Below are 19,653 nucleotides of genomic sequence, written 5' to 3' on the forward strand. Positions count from 1 at the left end.
ACAGGACGAAAACTAGAAAGGATCTGTGATTACTAGGTAAGGTCTACAACTTGTCACTCTTGTTAGCCTGAAAGGTACATACGACCATCTTTCCCGGACATTAAGGGAGAGATGTGCAATGACACTTTTTTGCATTTGTAAAATTTCTGTATTAAATAATAATTTTTCTTTTACTAATATTAACGGATATCTAGACAAAGGATTGAAGTTTTGTTCTTCATCATTTTCGTTGGTTTATTTCAAATACGTTGGCTGTAGGAGGATCCAAAGGAAACCATGACCATCTCCCCCGGACTTACCCTATATTTAAACACAGTACATCGTTTTGCCAGGAATATTCCTGAAATACCAACGCGAGCCGCGTTGACAAGTTGCCCGAGTCTCATTAATTTGCCACAGGGAGACGATCAGCTGGGATCGATAAATTCCTCCTGTCCTCAACAAACTCTGCTAAAAAAAGAATATTATTTCAAGTGGAGTTTCGACAGAATTGACACGAGATTAATTACATCAGAATTCATTTCGCGAAATACATCAGCTCTTATTATTTCTATCCTAAACCAGTTTCTTACAAAATTCCAGTAAATCTGCCTCACTTGAGGTTCGATAACAAAACTGTCAAGTATTTGTTATATCAGTCATCAAAGAATATTTCGATGAATTTGTAGAAGGAACAAGAATTACATTGACGGTATTCTTCGACAGGAATATGTTGTTTATACGAAGTCTTCGCCGTGCGTTGGCTGCACTAGTGGAAGAACGTATCGAGCGTGCACCACTCTACTAATTGTAAGAATCCGTGGTGCAAGTAATTAATTCCGGAACAGTCAGACATAATGGCAAAATATCGTCGGAGTGGCGTGAAATTATTTCCACAGGATTAAATTAAATGGGATTTCATTTCAGCCGGTGTACAGCTGTCCGAAATTAGTTTGAGAGCATTTTGCAGCCACTGCTCCTTTCGGTACATGGAAACTGGTGCGCGTCACTAGCGTTTCATTTTTCAACTCCTCGAAATAAGCGCAGGGCTCGTATTGTCGCAGCTCGTAAAAAGTGGCGGGAACAACGTGCTTGAAATTAATAAATCCCATTGAAAATCCATCAAATGAACAGGAGTTCATTATTTAATTCACGTACACGTTTCTTTTCTTTTTTCGGGACTCCCCTCTACGAATCGATCCGGCATTTTATTTATTCCCCTCTAACTTCTTTTAATCCCTCAAGTACCATTTTAGAATACTATTTTTATCTCCCTCTTCTCCCTTTCCCTCCGCGTCTATTTTCTTCCCTAAGTTAATCTTCACTTGTCTCCTCTTTTTCACCCATTTCAACACAGGCTGTTGCTTCCTCTTCCTCTCAGCCTCGATATGTATGCACAACAGTTTGTTTTCTCTTACGAATTCCATTGTTTTCAACCACTCGAAGAGTGGAAAAATTGCGGAGCTTTGGGAATGTGGAGGGTACTTTTGGCAGTTGGAAAGTCTGCTAAAAAAGAAGTGACATGTTGAAATTAAATGTTTCATACCTTTTACCAGTAAAAGGGAATGGCACATTGTTTGTCAAGGTCCACTCTATGTGCAGTCTGAAAAAGCTCTCGTTTTCATTGCATTTAATTTTGGATAGGATTCTTGCGCTTTCATGCAATATTAAACCCCATCATATTTTACTTACTTACTTCATTCAGTATCGCAATAATAAATATGCGAGCCTCTCAAAATCCAAACTTACTATTTTCATGAAATAACAACCTTTAGTTATGTATAAATTTAAACAACTTAAACAAAAGGAGAACTGACCAACTGGCTTTTAAAAAAATTCACATAAGTAATTATAAAATATTAACACGAACAATAACCCCCTCTCCTGTTCTCTGCAATTGAAACATTTTCTGTAAACTCTGAAACACGTGAATTCCAATGTAAGGTGAATGTCCCAATTTCTGCTCATGTCCCCATTTCTGCTGATTTCGTATTTTTCTTATTATTATAAGCGTCACGTTTGTACTGTAGTTACAACAAAATAATTCTAAATTATTTGAACATTTACGCGAGGGTTGCACGAGCTTGGAGCTAATCAAAGTGCAGCATAAGCAGCGAAAAACTTTTTTAATGAGAGACACATGATTTTTCGACCGTGTTTTAGCTAGTTGTGGTAAGGAACAGGGTACCACTATTGGTATTCGATAATTGGGCAGAAAATAGTTTTTGCAGTAAAAGTTCTTATTTATTAACAAAAACAGATACCATTATTGTGCTCTGGATTTTTTACTATTTTTGATTATTTTAAGTAGAAAACAGGTGATTAGGTTTAGGGTCAAGTGAATCACCGTCGTGTTCGAATTTCTACTCACCAAAATTTTAGCAACATGAGCTCACAATTCAATATATGCTGTAACCTCTATTTCTATTCTAAGGCATTTTATTTTTTGTTTATCATTATTTTATGCTTTACTGTTGTGTTATGAAACATCTTCATAAAAGATGTAACTTATTTTAACCTGAAAAGGTAACATATTATGTGAGCAGAAGTTGGTACAAATGGTGAGTAGCAGAAATACGGACATTTAAAGCATTATATTTAATTACATATTACTAGTAGTTAAACATCTCGAAATATCTTTCTTAAATAGCTTTCGACTGGTTGATTTATTTTTAAAGAATGAATCAATTACTCTGCAAATTTTGATCACAAACAAATTTTTTACACCTTCTTTCCGACGAGTCACCTCTTAAATGAGCAGAAATTGGGACATTCATCTTATTTGCTTGAAGCCAAGAAACTAAACTGTATTAATACTTAAAACTCTTCTCACAAGGGAAGTTTAATTACCTGAAGTTTCCTATTTTTTTGAAACCGTACAGGTTTGTAGAGGACCTCAATAGAAGCATCAGCCACCCCTTATGCCTAACAAAATACACCCCGTCAGCCATTTTGTTTTATATGCAAAATTTAAGAATCGGATTGTTCAACGACACCAAAATGTAATAAATTTTAATGTCTTAATTTGTTTTCACGTTTCTGATAAGCACAGAAGGCGGGATTTATGGCACCGCAGTAATTCTACTCACTCCGCGAGGGACCAACTTTGAGCGACTATAGCGAGGAGAGGGATGGTGCTTTTTCTTAATAAAAATTCTTGTAATACCTTCAAACCGTCATCTTCCATTTACAACAAACTCCATCTTTCCAGCTTTTCATTTTCACATAGAAAAAAATTCATAAAGAATGCTTAATTTTCAGGCAAAAAAAAAACTTCCCTCGCTCGCATCCTCCTTTGCTTTCATAATCCATGCAGTTTCTGTCGTTGTCTCCAGCGTCCCGATCTCCCTATCGTGACGAGGTGTCGATCAAAAGCGTCAATGAGGGGGGCACAGATGCGAGTGGTCGATCCCGAAGCGGCGCTGAAATATTTGCGCGCACGCTAAGGGCATTCGGCCGCATAAATGTAAATATCGAGGGGAGTGGAGCGCGCCAAATGCGGTGGGTGGCATCCAGGGGAGAAAAATAGTTTTGCGCGCAGTTCGCAAACTTTTACACGCGGCTGTTTTATGAACAGATGGAAATGAACTCGCAAATATCGATCTTCATTATTTCGAGAGTTTTATATCTCGCGGTGCTTCCACGCTGGAATATCCTTTTTAATAGAATCACGCTCCTCTTTCCCCATGCATTCAGAAGAAAAAAAATTAGCCTATAAAGTGGAGAAATATGCACAGATACATTTTTCTCTACGTTGTGAATATTCTTTCCCAGTGAATATGTTTACTTTGCAGAACAGACTTTTGGTGACGAGCATTCAGGCTCATTATACACTAAATACAGTTGCTCGCAAAAATATACGCCGGCCCCATACGTTTAATATTTTTTATTTACTTAAGTAATGCTATAATAATAATTGGTATACACCTTGATTAATATATTTTTACATACAATTAATACCATCTATGATAGAAATACTCAAAGAAATTTTGCTAGAAGAATGGAACGAGAAAAGCCTGAATTTCACGGAAAATTAGTCGAAGAACATACTATTTTTTAAATGGGGAAACTGCCTGCAGCTTTTTTCCACCTGTGGCGCCACCAGCATGTGCCACTTGTCATCGGTGTTTCAGGTGTATTTAAATTATCTTATTTTACTCCGCAATTTCTTTTTCCATAATAAGTGTATGTGTCTATAATTATTAATGTTATTATTATTAGCTATTACTAATTATGTAGATATAAAAAATAAATTTGCACCTCTTAGGTTATAAAGGCGTTAAACCTGGTAAAAGGAAAGAAGATATTCAAAGTCAACTTTAGCACAAAAATCTGCTTTTGTTGTAATTTTAACTGTTGAATCAGCAGTCAGCAAAAGTAGGGGAAGTAGGGGCAAAACCGGGACGTTAAGGATAGAAGCTCATAACTTTGACATTATTAATGTAAAAAAGAAATTGAAATTAGGATTCATTAGAATAAACTCTTTGTTAAATAATAGTATACATATATCTATTTTTTTAAATATAATAATAAATACAAGAAAATTACGATTTAAAATATGATCCGCTTTTACGGTTTTACCCCATGGCCTGGGTAAAACCGGGTACCATGATAGAAACTGGCCCTAGCATCTATAACAACGGAATTCGTCCAATTCTTCAGTCCCCCAACCAGTGCAGCCTTCGTGAGCCCACTTACAAAAAGCTGTACACTGCACCAAACCTTCATTCAATTTGGATAAACCATACGATTCATGGACATAAATGCAAATGTCTTTACCGTCTTCATCACCACTGTTATCATTATCCTTCCGTATTTTGTTGAATTTTGTGGTTTTCTGTCTCTTTAGCTGTAGTCCTTTATTAAGATTTAGTTTAATTTGCATAACTTCCTCTTTTTCGTTTCTTTGTTACACACTTTTTGTCCAAAACCGGGTACCCGATTTTACCCCGCACGGTTTTACCCCAGCATACAATTTTGTAAATATTACGAATTATCAACAATATCAGGGCGAAGTACAAACAAACTGTCTTAGTCATTTACACTTTAATAGGGTAAAGAGTGCAATGGTTGGCCACTTAAGCAAGAGTGTCACATTAATAATAAAAAAAAATAGTAAATATAAATAAGTGCGAAAAAATCCTAGTAATCTAAAAATAAATAGAGTTTATAAAAAGAATATCAAGAATTTATCAAAATATACAAAAAATTTGTTGACTACAAAGAAATACAGTTATTGGCATGGTCGTGGCAGTAATTGTCCAATCGGTTCGACAGTGATTGGCTGGTATTTGGCACATAACATAAACTAAATGACAGAAATAGGATTCAAATTATTCGATAAAAATGGATATATCTTATGTATGTATGTGTTTCCTAATACAGGAGGAAGACCGGGCGATGATTTAGAAAAAGCGGGACTCATTCTAAATTGCATGGTAGATCGTGGCACCCCATATTTTTTGGAAGCTGTACGCTGTGACATTCCTTTTCGCGCAGCATCTACATCTTGTATGATTTGTTCATCTGTATATTTTTCCCCATATTTATCACCTTTTTTTATTTTTGGCATTTTTTATTGCAGGGTAATTCTGTTCTACTAAAAATTCAAAATTTCTACAATTTATCTACTAGGTAATCACAATTTAATTTTTAACTTCATTTTACTTAAATGAATTCAGTAATCAAATTTCATTTTTAATTACAATTTAAGTAAATAAATTTAATAATCAAATTGAATTTGAATACCTCAATTAAAATTCAAATCACAAGAAACTTAAAATATAACTATGCAATGTAACATTTCAAATGGTACTTCTTTTTATTTAATTGTACTATAATCATGTAGATGTTGAATCTTTTTTAAAAATTGCCGTTTCAATACCGCTAATGAACAGGGGGCCAATAACTGTTTTACCGTTACCATGATTATAATATAGTCGCCGGCCGCCCGGCCAATTACTGCCATTCAACATTATTCATATGACAGTTGTTGGCCCCCCCGTAATTTTCATAATATATGTATAATTTTAAAAAATAAATAATTTTTTTATAACCTTTTAACCTTTATTTATCAATATTTGAAGAATATGAGAGATATAGATATCATAAATACATTAAAATATTCGAAAACTTTTAACTGTACTCCTATGTTTTTTTTTTTTTATTGAATCGCTGTAATTTTCAAGCTACACAACCGAGTCATCCTACCTACTTTTCTATATAATCACAGTATATAATGAGTGACGAAATATTGGTTACATACTACGCAAGAAAGTAAAAGGAACATGAATATGTTCATTTAAAATAAAGCATAACATTGGTATTTCTTTATATTTTTTTATTTCTCAAAATAGGGCCAATCACTGTCAGGTGGCCAACCACTGTACTTTTACCCCTACGCAACAATTAACATAATTCACGCAACAAAGTACTTACCTAAACACTGTCAAAAGTGTTGCTGTTTCTTAACTATCGAAAATTAGATCAGAGCCTTCAAAAACACAAGACGATATAACCATACTATGCACGATTGTAAGACGATCGTCTTTAGTTGATGAAACAATGCAGATCGTGAAAATATGTCTCTGCAACGACGCGGGAAAATTTAAGGCCGTTTTAAAAATAATAGCAGTGTATTAGAGAACGACAAGCACAAACTATATTGGAATAGAAGCATCACAACGGACAAAACCATACCACACAATAAACCAGACATCACAATTATCCACAAACAAAATAAAATAACACAATTAATCGACATATCCATACCCAACACAACAAAAAAAAAACAGGAGAGAAAATTGAGAAATACATCAACCTAGCCGAGGAAATTAAAGACATGTGGCATCAAGACAAAGTAGAAATAGTACCAATAATACTGTCAAGTGCAGGAGTCGTACCACACAACATTCACCAATACACCCGCGCATTACAACTCCCTGCAAACATATACATACAGTTACAAAAATCAATAATTATCGATACATGTACAATCGCCCGGGAATTCTTAAAAGCACCATAACTCAACAGATATAAAGATAGCACGCTTGACCGAGGTTCGCTTGCTGTCTATGATCAACCAGACACAAGTCTGAGAAAAAAGGGGAATAATAATAATAATAATAATAATAATAATAATAATAATTATAATAATAATAATAATAATTATAATAATAAATCTTCGATGCCAAAATTCGGGCCCACCAGCGACGAAACGAGCAATTACCCGTCTCAAGCGTGCAGGGTGGCCATTCGAAGCCGATTGAAACATAAATCCACATAATTTCATTCGCGGACGGTCAGAAAGGGCCGCCCGCCAGTGAAATATGCATTCGCAGTTAATTATCGGGTTTTTCCTCCTCCCGCTGAAGTAGAAAAATGAATTCGGCAGCGCCAATCGCGATGAAAGGACCATGCATCGAATCGCATTGACAATTTCTGCCCGGCCCGCGTCGCCGACCACCCCGAGACATAATTTCCCCGCGGGCTGTCAAACCGAAACGTTGAACGACACTCGAGGAACTCCGTAAGTGGCGGCTCGAATTGATTCAACTTAATTTATTCTTGAGTTCGGACGCGATGAATGGGGGGGCCCCTCTTCCTTTCGCTTCGCCGTTCGTTAAGCAGCCGATAAGCAGAACTTCTCAATTGGCCGGAAGCCTCCTTTCAGAGCCTCGCACGTTCCTTCAGGACCTTATTTATCCCTTTTTCTATCGGCCATTAGCGCTGGATAGTCGATATAACGAAAATGCTCAACCCTTCGCACTTACCCGCTCAGCACCCTTTTCACGCTCCCCCCCCCCCTACTCCTTTCGTTAGACGGAATTATTATTTCTGGTAAAGTTCCGCCTGGCCTCCCTTAGGCATTTCACTTGTACATTCAGTTATTTTCAACCTCTCCAAATGTTTTCATTGATGCATACTTTTTATTAACAGGACGCCGCTTGTTTGTAGCCAGTCGTTGGATAGGTTAATTGAGAAACTTTCGGCGTTCCTTTATTGCAGCGGTGGCCTGCCTCTTCTAGTTAATTGATGTTTCAACGATTGTGCTTATTATTGTTTCTTTTGTTATACTGGGTGACTCGTCGGGAGTGCAGTATCCGAAGCAGTGGCGCACTCGGGGTTTCGTTTTGGAGGGAGCCGAGTTGCACGGATAAAAATATTTTTAATGCAAATTCAGTAAAATTCAATTTTGGAAAACAAAGGATAAATCAAAGAAAAATTCTGCGGCCAGATTTGAATTCGGTCGAAGGGTGTTTTTTGTTAGTTATCAGGGTTATTAATGTTTCATTAAGTTGAAGGAAATATTTCTGAACGAGATTATTCGTGTGCTGTAATATTGCTTCGAAGTGTACTTAACTGTTATTGTTATTTAACTGTAACTCGTTGTATTCTCCTCGGGATAGAAATTACGTGGAACATTTTCATTTAAATATTCGTTACAGGATTTACGATAATTGGCGAATATTATCGATAATTTATATGCATATTCTAATATGTATATGTATATACAAATTATTGTACGTTTTACAAATTTAATATCTAGTTAAGACAATGAAGAGATCAGTAATTGAAAATCGATTTAACCGCGTTGTTTTATTAAATAAAAAAAGTCACTTTAAAGTAGATGCACGTCGTTGTGAATAGATGTTAAATTTTACATGAATCCCCTTTTCGCTTTTCCCTCCTCTTATTTCCCGATAAATGGGTGCTCATTTAACCATCAGCCGTTTCAAATTACCGCGCAATATTTAATACGAAAGTGATACTTTGTATTATTTATTTCTACATTCGCAGCAAATGAATCTCATTAACGTAGCTATCCATTTAAACACGAAAGAAGAGTCTCGGTGCGGATAATTATTTGCCCAAGTAAATTTATTTAATCCTTTCAATGTCAGCCATTATTACTGGACATTCAATACGGCGCCGGGGCTTTGTAATTTTCCTCGTTCCATCTCGTCTATGAGAAAATGTAACAATAATTAGCTCGTATTTCAAACCCTGATCGTGCTTTGACGTGCACGTTTCATCACGCCCGTGGATCATTTATTACAATCCTTCATTAAAGTCAAGCAAGAAGAAATCAATTTTCCTCCATGGAAACAAATTAACCGTAAATCTGCGACGGAATCATAATTTACACAATATTTGAACGGGACATCTCATTTCGTTCATATCTCATTCTAATTACGATAACAATGCACTCTAATTCCGATAATTAAAAAACAAAGTACGGAAAATAAATATAACCAACGAAGTCGACACTAAAATTTCAAAATCAGAAAAATCACGGTCCACCGAAGAGCGAATATATCTTTTCTAAGAATATTATGGATCCCCAAACCAGAAATTCAAAAAAGAGTATTAATCTCTGGGGATAGGTATACATTACGAAATTTTTTGGCTGCCTAAATTCACTCTAAGGGGGTGAAATTGGCCCCTGAAAATCTGGCTATTTTCCGATTTTGTGCGATAACTTTAAGAGATAGAAAAAAAGTTTTCGGACAAAAGTTACTTCTTTTAATTAGGACCACCATTTGGTAACTTACAGTTCGTATAGTTCGCGACTTAGAACACAACAAAAAAATAAAACTGCACTAAAAAGTAACAAATAATTTTTTCCCTTATTCTACGACTCTCAATTTGTTTATGTGGGCACCTCATCATTTGCACTGTGTAAATCTGGCGTCGACTTAAAAAAAAATTGAGAGTCGTAAATTAAATAAGGGAAAAATTATGTTTTACTTTGTAGTGCAGTTTTATTTATTTTAATTTATTTTTTATTTAATGGTTATAAATTTTTTATTTGATGGTTTAATAAAAAAATTTAAAAAATTAAAACCGACTTCAAAAAAATAAAACAGCACTAAAAAGTAAAAAATAATTTTTCCCTTATTTAATCTACGACTCTCAATTTTATATATATATATATATATATATATATATATATATATATATATATATATAAAAATCTCTCTCTCTCTCTATATATATATATATATATATATATATATATATATAGAGAGAGAGAGAGAGAGAGAGAGAGAGATTTTTTATTATATATATATAGATTTACACAGTGCAAATGATGTCATATATATAACACAACATGCCGAAATATGCGCGTATCTATATAAAATAATAATAATTAGGTGACAAAATCTTTTATTAACCATAACTGGCAAAATATTGGGCTAATATTGATGCAGTATGGGATGGGCCCACCGGGGTCACCTTTTGTGTTATCATTACTATCTTTCGAATAAAAAAAAAACATCAAAATCGGTCTATATGCTGAGGAGTTATGTGGGGACAAATAAAAAAAAAATATATACGGGTCGAATCTGTGACCTCCTTTTTGAAATCAGTTAAACACAGAAAATAGCCGGATTTTCAGAGATCAATTTCACCCCCGCAAAGTGAATTTAAGCAGCAAAAAATTATATAATACATAGATATATACTATTACTGTAAAATTACATAATACTTAGATAAGTATATGTAATATATAACTATAATTATGCAGTATGTATCATCTACGTATTCCCAAAGTTTCATAATTTATTGAAGGTTGGGGATCATCCCTTGTCAGTTACTGGAGGGCGACGGAGCGCTAACGCAGGGTAAGATCCCCCCTGCGGAAGATCGTTATTTAAAAATTCGAAGCTTTCAAAGCGCATTTCGCGAGGCTCTTACCGCCCGGGGCCAATCGATGGAAATCGATACTCGATATGAAGGAGCAGCGTCACCCGCAGCCTGTTGTCCTTCTGCCCCTTTCTTCCCCGAGAAACGCTATCTGCACTTATTGCAGGGGCGGCTGTCTCCCCTCGGAACTGCTCGAAATAACCGCGATCGCGGAACGGCAGTTTCGCGCTCACAATAAAGCCCCGATGCTTGTTTCGAACGAGTTCCACGTCGCGAACTATTCGATGTAATCGCGCGACTTTGGCGGGGGTTATGCATCCTCGAGGAGACGTTAAACGCGGCTTCGCACACACTTGTAAATTGCGTGGAAACGTAACGCGCGGGACTGTCGAAGAATAATTCAAACGTCTGGCTGTGCAGCTGCAGGGCACCCTGCACTTTCGAGCTTGCATACACTGCGGCGAAAGTACTTGATTCGGTGATTCCGTGAAATCTGCTTCACGCGGAGTTTACCTTTATATTTCATGGGCACCTTTGATACTGGGGAATAGTTTCTCAACTATAAATCACTTTTTCCTTGCAGTGGTTTGCCATTGCGTTCTGACAAGGTACTGCCCAAGTGATAATCGCAGATTTTGATTAAATTTAGGTAAGCAATAGTCGTTTAAGGGATCAGTCCACTACTGTGACGGTTTGAAAAATTAAGCTAGTTTTAAAGATTTTTTTTCTCCGTAGATATAACATATAAAGCAATAAATCTGTATGGTATTTTTTAAGCTAGTCTTATATTATACAAATAAAATTTAAAAGAATTTTTTTAATTTGTTTTAAAACTTTAAACGTGATTATCTCAAAACAAGGTTTTTGCGACTAGTGCAGGTGATTGCAAAAAAACTATTTCACCAATCAGTCTGAAATTTTTACACGTTATTCAGCACATCAGTAGCTATGGCCGGGATCACGGAAACCTTTTTTGATTAAACATTCCATACTTTTTACAAGGCAAAATGATTGTAAAATTCACCCTATTTCGACAGTTGAACTTCAAACCTCCGCCATTTTGTTAATTTTTTGTCAGTAAAAATAATCCTGGTTCCGGCGATACCCACACTTATAATGATTACAATACACTTTGAATTTTTTGTTTCAAATGCGTCGTTCTCCTGGAATCACCCGTACCAGCACTACATCGCTTTCTCAAGGCGCTCACATCAGTGCGATATATATTTAAAAAAAAAATGTTAAAAATTGAAAATAGATTTATTTATACTGCGAATAAGTGTGTTAATAAGTAGACAAAACATTATTTACGTTGGACATTCCGTTTACTAAAAAATAAATCCTAAATAATGACAATTTTTCACGATTTCACAGTGGATTGACCCCTTAAGAAATATTTGACACGTGCTTTCTTTAACTGCCTGTGTCTATATCTAAGGGATGAAAGTAACCCTCGAAGTTGGGGGGAAAACCTATTTGGCTTAATATCTACTACACCTAATAGTTTTCGAGATATTGAGCCACACATGTATACAGGGTAGGATAAGAAGAATTGGCAAAAATCGTTTGAGGGCCGTCCTTAAATTACGTAAGGGTAATTTTGGCGAATTCTTACCCCCTCCCTCCCTCAGTATAAGAATTCGTAAGATTTGTTAATCCAATCCTCTCCTTACGTAACATGTTTTACACTTTTTTCAGTTATTAAATTTTTTTAAAGGTTTATATAATTCATTGAACTCAGTTTCGGGATATTTAATTAACTGAAACTACTTTTCCAGCACATTAATGATGGAATTTGTATTTATTGAAAATTAGGTTAAAAAATATTACGTAAGACGCTACCTGACTCCTCTCCCGTGTAAGGAAACGTGAGAAAGTTGCGACCCCTTCCCCCCCAAAAAGCCCTACGTAATTTAAGGATGGCCCCTTGTAAGCAACTTCATCTGCGAGAAAATCGTTGTGACATACGACGGCCCCTTTGCAGGGCTGGGGAAAGTGGATTTTTGAAATAGATAAATAGAAATAAATGTGGTTCTTTCTTCGAGTGATACAGGATTCGACAAATTAACTTTTCTTCGAAATAGCAGTTACATAAAGAATTAGTATTTCGAATTCATACAAATACTATTGTGAAATGAGTATTTAATTGAAATGTAAGAAAATGGTATTTCAAATAAGAATATTTCAGAAAAATACCTAGTATTTCAAATAATAGTATTTCAAATATTAATTGACTGAGTAACAACACCTGCGTCCAGAAATACTTGCAAGAATTATTAACTCGAATATATGTAATTTTAAGAAGGTAGCGAGCGACATTTGAGAGATCCGTGTGATTTTGAAATTTGTACCTCCTGTTTTCGATCCTCTATTTCTTATATTCGAATCCGAGTGTAAATTGTAAATAGTATTTGCTCATTTTTTAAGCATTTAATAAAATAGTATTTTCAAACAGTATTTTCTTATGCAAATATTTTAGTGTTTAGTATTTTCTCTTGCACCATTTCAAATTATCCCCAACCCTGCCTCTTTCATACCAAACAACTTTTATTCGAAAATTTTTCGCGTCCATAGTCCCGGAAATATTCAAGGTGATAATTCTTATTGGCCCACGTTGTATTTCAGCAAATTTCAGGGCTATTTTCGTCCTCTGTTGATTTGTGAATTAAATAAGCTTTTTTCTCGTATACAGGTGTCGTATTGAATAGCGAATTAATAACTTTGTTCCTTTTACAACGAAAATTGTCTTTTGTCACGAGACGCATGGCGTTGTGACGCTTACAGACAGACCTAATTCTTCGCGCGCACCACCTACCGCTCGGACGCTTAGTATTTTGGCGCCCAATTCAATAAGTAAAATAAAACAAGAACTGCAATCTCTGACACCCTCTAAACAGGCATGTTGCTCGTGCCGAATATTTTTTAAAGAAACACTAAATACCTAAGTCTCTCCAAAATAAATAATTGTCACTTCAGAAATGTCCCTTGTGAGTGTATGTTCGGTTGGAACATCGTTTAATTTCAAAGTATGCAGCTGGCTTAAAAGAACAGCTTTCTTCTTTTCAGGAGTAGCTTGCACTGAAGGCAGTTGTGTGCCTTGGAAAATTGATTTTATCCACAGATTATTGCCAACAGAGTGGAAGTGTCCATATGTTCTTAATAATTACATTTATAATTTCTCATATTGAGGGAATCATTATGCCACGATGACTTTACTAAAATTCACAAATTCTTTGTTCCTGACCAGTTGAGGAGTAGCTTGCACTGAAGGCAGTTGTGTGCTTTGGAAAATTGATTTTTATCAGCAGATTATTGCCAACAGAGTAGAAGTGTCCATATGTTCTTAATAATTACATTTATAATTTCTCATATTGAGGGAATCATTATGCCACGATGACTTTACTAAAATTCACAAATTCTTTGTCCCTGACCAGTTGAATTAGTATTTCCCTGCTGTCCCTAGAATATCCTTTCATGCCTTTAAAATTAAAACGACTGTTTACGCGTTCTCTATCTGCTGGCCCACATAGCGCAGAGACGCCGCAGCTTCCTCGCATTGCTCCAACTAACAGACAAAAGGTACACGGCTAATCGATTTATTCTTATCAAATTGCATATTCCAGGAGCAAGAAAGCGAAGCACGATTGTCACTTGAAGCTCCTTTCAGCAGGTAGATTCACGCACACAGATCGCTGTCACAAGTTCCACTGGAACCGTCATTGTGATGCCTCGACAATAATTGATCTCGCCCAAAGGCAAGCTCGGCAAAGTTAGCTTGGGTGTACGGAGCTTCAAAGGTCATTGTGTTTGCTCCAATTATCCATTGCCCTTCGCGGGCGAATCAACGGATAATAAAGCGTAGGAAAAGTTGAGGCGAATTCCCGATTCATTCGGCAGTGTACTTAATTCGAGGAGGGAGCTTGGGAAGGGGGCCACGATACGCGCTCGTGTTGCACGCTTTGAGAAGAAGTCTACTCGCTTGCTGGGAGCCGAAGTAACACGGTGGGAAACTGAGAAGGCAGTTGTCGTTCCTCTTGTCGCATTTGTCAGCGGATCGAAGAAAAGAGGGAATTCGAATTAGCTTCGGCCCTTTTCAGGAGGATCCTCGATTGCGCGAAGGCGGGCACGGTTTAACTGATGCCAAAGACTTAATTATGAAGCAGCCCGCTTCAGAGAAAGGAGGTCTTTCTGTGGAGTTTGGAGAAATAATTAAGGAGGACTGAAGTGTTCGATGAAATACAGCGCCGCTGGTAAACTAAATACATAAGTAAGTAAGGTAGGTAATGCTACTTAATTCACTTTATTTATGAACAGTTTGTTTAAATGTTTCGTTACTCTTGTGGTTTATAGCTCCGCAAGTATGGGGAAATTTTGCGATGCTAAGATTCCTAAGACTAAATGAGACAAACTGGCGCCCGAGGATTTTTAAAATATCTGCACGTAAAGAAATCAATACTAGTTACCGTGTTTACCAAACGGTTTAATGTTGAGCAGACTTCGCTAATAATGTAACACAAATATGTGATAAATAATACCAGAATGGATTATATAGTTATTTCCCAAAGTTAAAGGCAGCGACAAGCATTAGATTTATGATACGAATTTTCTGCACCCTTTTTGAAGTTATAATTTCTGCACGTGGCAATAAGTTTGGAACCAACCGCAATTATATGAAACTAATGAGAAATACCAATATTTTATACTTATAAAATACAACGCTACACATATGAAACGCATGGTAATGTTAAAATGGTCTATTTTAAAATAAAAACACCAAAAATAATTGAGAATTTCATTTATTATGTAATAAATAATATAGGTGAAACAAAATGTTGCTTGGAAATAAGTATGGAACATTATGAATTTGCAAAGAAATTAACAATAATTTATTTAATATTTATATTACCTGGGTAATAAACCAACTTTTGAAAAAAAACGGTTTTCGAATTCTACTATTCCCCAAAACCGGTTAAATCGGTTTTAGAATTTTCACCAAAAAATATAATTAAAATAGAAAATAAATATTTGTACTTATGTATTTGAAAATTTTCAGCTTTTTTTAATATTATGAAATTACAAAAATATATATCGAAATGAAACATACCCTATCTATACAAAACCAAATGAAAATAAAACTAAAATAACTAAAATCTGTACAAAATATGAATTACCTACTTATAAATCTTTATTTCATTTAATATTTTTCTTCTGAAAATATGAACTCATAAAAATTAGTTTTACAGTAAACTGTTACCTACTTCAATATGCTTTGTGAGCAGGGCGATTTCTAGTAAGAAGTTAACATTTTTAATTAAATAATCAATTCATTTTGACATATTAATTATAGTACATGAAACCAGGTTTTTAAATTTAAAACCCGGTTTTCAAGTTTTACAAATTTATAAAAAAAAAACGGGTTTTAAATCCGATGTTTAAACACCGACAAACCCTAGTTATGGCATCGATGTAATCAAGTTTTCATACTGCGATGATAAAATTTGTTTCCATGGCAGCTTAACGATTTGGATTTCAGGAAAAGTGTATTGAAAAGAGAATAATCAGATGAAAACCATAAAATAACTAGCTAATATGCATGTACAAATGTCAGAAAATACTAGGTAATGTAAATATTGAATAAATTATTGTTAATTTCTTTGCAAATTCATAATATTCCATACTTATTTCCAAGCAACAGTTTGTTTCTTCTATATATTTTATTACATAATAAACGAAATTCTTAAATATTTTTGGTGTTTTTTACTTTAAAATAGACCAATTTAACATTACCACGCGTTTCATACGTGTACCGTTGCATTTTAAATCTACAAAATATTGGTATTTTTCTTTAGTCTCGTATCTTTGCGTTTGGTTGCAAAGTTATGGCCAAGGGTTATGCATACAGTCAGTAAAATTCCAATTAATGCGTCAAAGACTTGGAGTCCTGAGACCATAAAAACATCAGAGTAGTTACGAACTTGCACTCTGTGATTTTTAGCTGGTTTTCCAAAACTGCCAACAAATTGAAAACTTCTTCGTCCCTGACTCCTAGTAACAACCCCCCTAGGAGCATTCTAAATTTTCGTTCGTATTAAATTAGTGTTGAACTACTGTTAAACTTAAACAATGCATCTTTCTTGACAACGTCACTTCAGTTAAACTCATTCCTTCTTCCCCCCTATCGTTGTAAATAATATGGGAGATTAATGCGAACTTGAGGATGAATAAAAACCCAAAATAGGCAGGGGTAGATTTGGAGATTTGGCGCCCCTAGGCTAACAAGCGTCTACTGCCCTTTCTGTGAAATATCATCAAATATTTTAATCTGTGAGAGTTGAGACAATTTTAAAATTAATTCAATATGCCAACTGACATATGAGTTATTGCTACTTTGCTACATAAGAAACAGTGAATTGTGTTAAAAATTCTCTCAAGCCACTGTGTTTAAAGATCACCCGGTCAAAACAGCCAAAAATTATTTATTTCTATTAAATTATGTGTCATATTTTATTTGCATATTAAGCAAATGGGTATACAGGTTACCGCCCCAAAATTTGTCGCCCCAGGCTGCAGCCTACTTAGCCTATCTACTTAGTTGTAATGTAAACAAAGAACCAAATTTTTCTTGTTTCCAGTTGCACACATTTCAGAACCTTAAGTTCAATCATATCAGCATCCTAAAATGTTCATACCCTTCTGCCTTTATTTCGACATCCTATATTAAATCAAAAGCCCAACATCGTTTACAAGTGACACAATTACAAAATTGCCTAAGACACCCCGGGAAAAAGTAAGAAACACAGTGGAACTAGAGCACAGTGAAATATGCCGACATGATTGTCCGCATAAATCTGCTGAGAGCGTGCCGCTCTTTTTCCCCATCGGCGATATTTTCGGCAAGTTGGCAATTCATTCAGTTTACTGTGAAAAGGAAACAGCATACCTGGCACTCGCAAAAAGTAATATTTCACCGGCCGGGAAGGGCCGCGTAAGGCCAATATCACCGTACAACGTTGGTGACAGCGTGCGTTTCAAAAGCGGATTAGTTCCGACATTGTATTTACAGGTGGTCGCGAAGTGAACGGCTTAGTTGCGAGATTGGTCGTGCGCCAGGCCGCGAGGCATCATAACTCGCGGTATCCGTCGAGTTCAGCCGCTTTTAAAATTCCCGCGCGACGGCTTCCCGCGGTGATTGACGCGCTGGAAACGGCCCTACTCAGAACAGACGTAGACGCGGACCTAGGGGAATGTTACTCGTTATTTTCGGTGGCTTTGAGTTATTATTTAAGCATTTTAGCGTGGTGTCTTCTAAAGCTACCGGGGGACGTTCTCAGTGGCACCTCAAGGCACCTCATTAAATGATCGAACAACTTTCAATTGGAGTTTCTTATGCTTAGTTTACACCTGACGAGCACTCGCCCAGTCTGAACGCATATTCTAGTACTCGGCCGAGTACTCCGGCGGGGAAGATTTTCACTCGGCCGAGTAGCAGACCAATAACTCGGCTGAGTCACTCCTCAGGTCTAAACCCAGCTTAAATCTTATTCTTTGCTGTTCTTGGACTGGTCGTTTCTGAGAGTTAAAACGTAAATTGATGTTCTTCTATTGTAGGAATAGGTTTCGTAATTCCTATATGTTTGGGACTAGAGGTGTGCGGGTACCCGACTCATAGACATATGTAGACGGAGCAGAAGCTGGGACTATCGGCGAGGGGACCGGTAGGCTTGGAGGGGAAAAGGCAGAGGTCAGATACAAGCACGTCGGGTTAGCTTCGGAAGCATTCGGCATGTATATCCACTGCGTTACCCGATTTGCCTGCATCGCTCCCCTTACCGCGAATCTTATACCCCCCTCAGCTTACGCTCCGTCTATATATGTCTATGACCCGACTTTTCGGGCTCGGGTCGGGTCGGGTAAAGTCGGGCGGGCTCGGACGGGGGCCCGGGACAGACGGGCCCACGGGTAGTCCGACTGTGTCGTGTAGCCCGATTACTTCGGGTAGCTCGATTATTTCGGGTAATGCGGTGTTTGATAAGTTGATACACGTATTCAGCTTTTTTAAACTACCGAGTACTTGACAAGCATGTACAAAATCTTTACCTATATGAAACTTCAGAATAAGATAATTTTCACGTGAAAAAATAATGCTTCTAACGGGTTTATTCAAAATGAACTTCATTTGATACAACCTGTATATTAATTTTGTATAAGGTGCATAAGTTAAATTTTTACTTAAGGAGGATTCTCACGTAACAGCCCCCAACATTTTTAATAAATCCGTTAGAAGCATTATTTTTTCACGTGAAAATTATCGTATTCTGAAGATTCGTATAGGTAAAGATTTTTCACATGCTTGTCGAGTAGCATACATTACCCGAAATAATCGAGCTACCCGACACAGTCGGACTACCCGTGGGCCCGTCTGTCCCGGGCCCCCGTCCGAGCCCGCCCGACTTTACCCGACCCGACCCGACCGCTCGGGTACCCGACACGGTCGATTACCCGCACATCCCTATTCGGGACCCAAAGAAAAAGGACCTCGAGCGATGGGACTCGAACCTACGATCTTCGGGTCCTCCGCGCTACTGACCAGCCGCTTTACCAATGTCACCAAAGCCGACCCTCCGGTGTCTCTTATTCCGGGCTCCCTCTTATGGAGGTTCCTGATCCCACACGATTATATTCGTTAAATTTCGGGAAGAAGAAAGTTTAAAGGGACTACCCTAGTAGCATTTCTGGTTGGCTCACAGTATTCCCAAGTTGGGAATTAGTTGGCCATCAAAATGCCAACAATAAATGCTACTAGGGTAAATAGTCAAATCTCTCGAAAATCAAGTAGTTATTGCGAATTAATTACAAGGAAATGAAGGCAAGCACAGACGTTTCCTCTCGTACAATGTTTATTACTATAGCGTAGAGTAGACAAATATTTTTGTTTTATAGGTATCTATTTTACAAATGGCGCCACGCGAGATTTATTATACAGTGTTTTAGAGAAAGTGACTCTGGTTTTGCACTGATATTAGG

At 36.6% G+C, this 19,653-nt stretch overlaps 1 protein-coding gene and 1 long non-coding RNA gene across 2 annotated transcripts in view; one reads left to right on the forward strand and one right to left on the reverse strand.

Annotated features, from left to right (window-relative positions):
* The window catches only part of LOC143375500 (lachesin), a 212,064-nt gene that overhangs the window by 99,123 nt on the left and 93,288 nt on the right, over positions 1–19,653 (reverse strand). The window lies entirely within an intron of this gene.
* Positions 1–19,653, forward strand: part of LOC143375514 (uncharacterized) — a 265,119-nt gene that overhangs the window by 29,875 nt on the left and 215,591 nt on the right. The gene's annotated exons all lie outside the window — the stretch shown is intronic.

The sequence above is a fragment of the Andrena cerasifolii genome, chromosome 12, assembly GCF_050908995.1.
Source record: "Andrena cerasifolii isolate SP2316 chromosome 12, iyAndCera1_principal, whole genome shotgun sequence".
NCBI classification, from domain to species: Eukaryota; Metazoa; Arthropoda; class Insecta; order Hymenoptera; family Andrenidae; genus Andrena; species Andrena cerasifolii.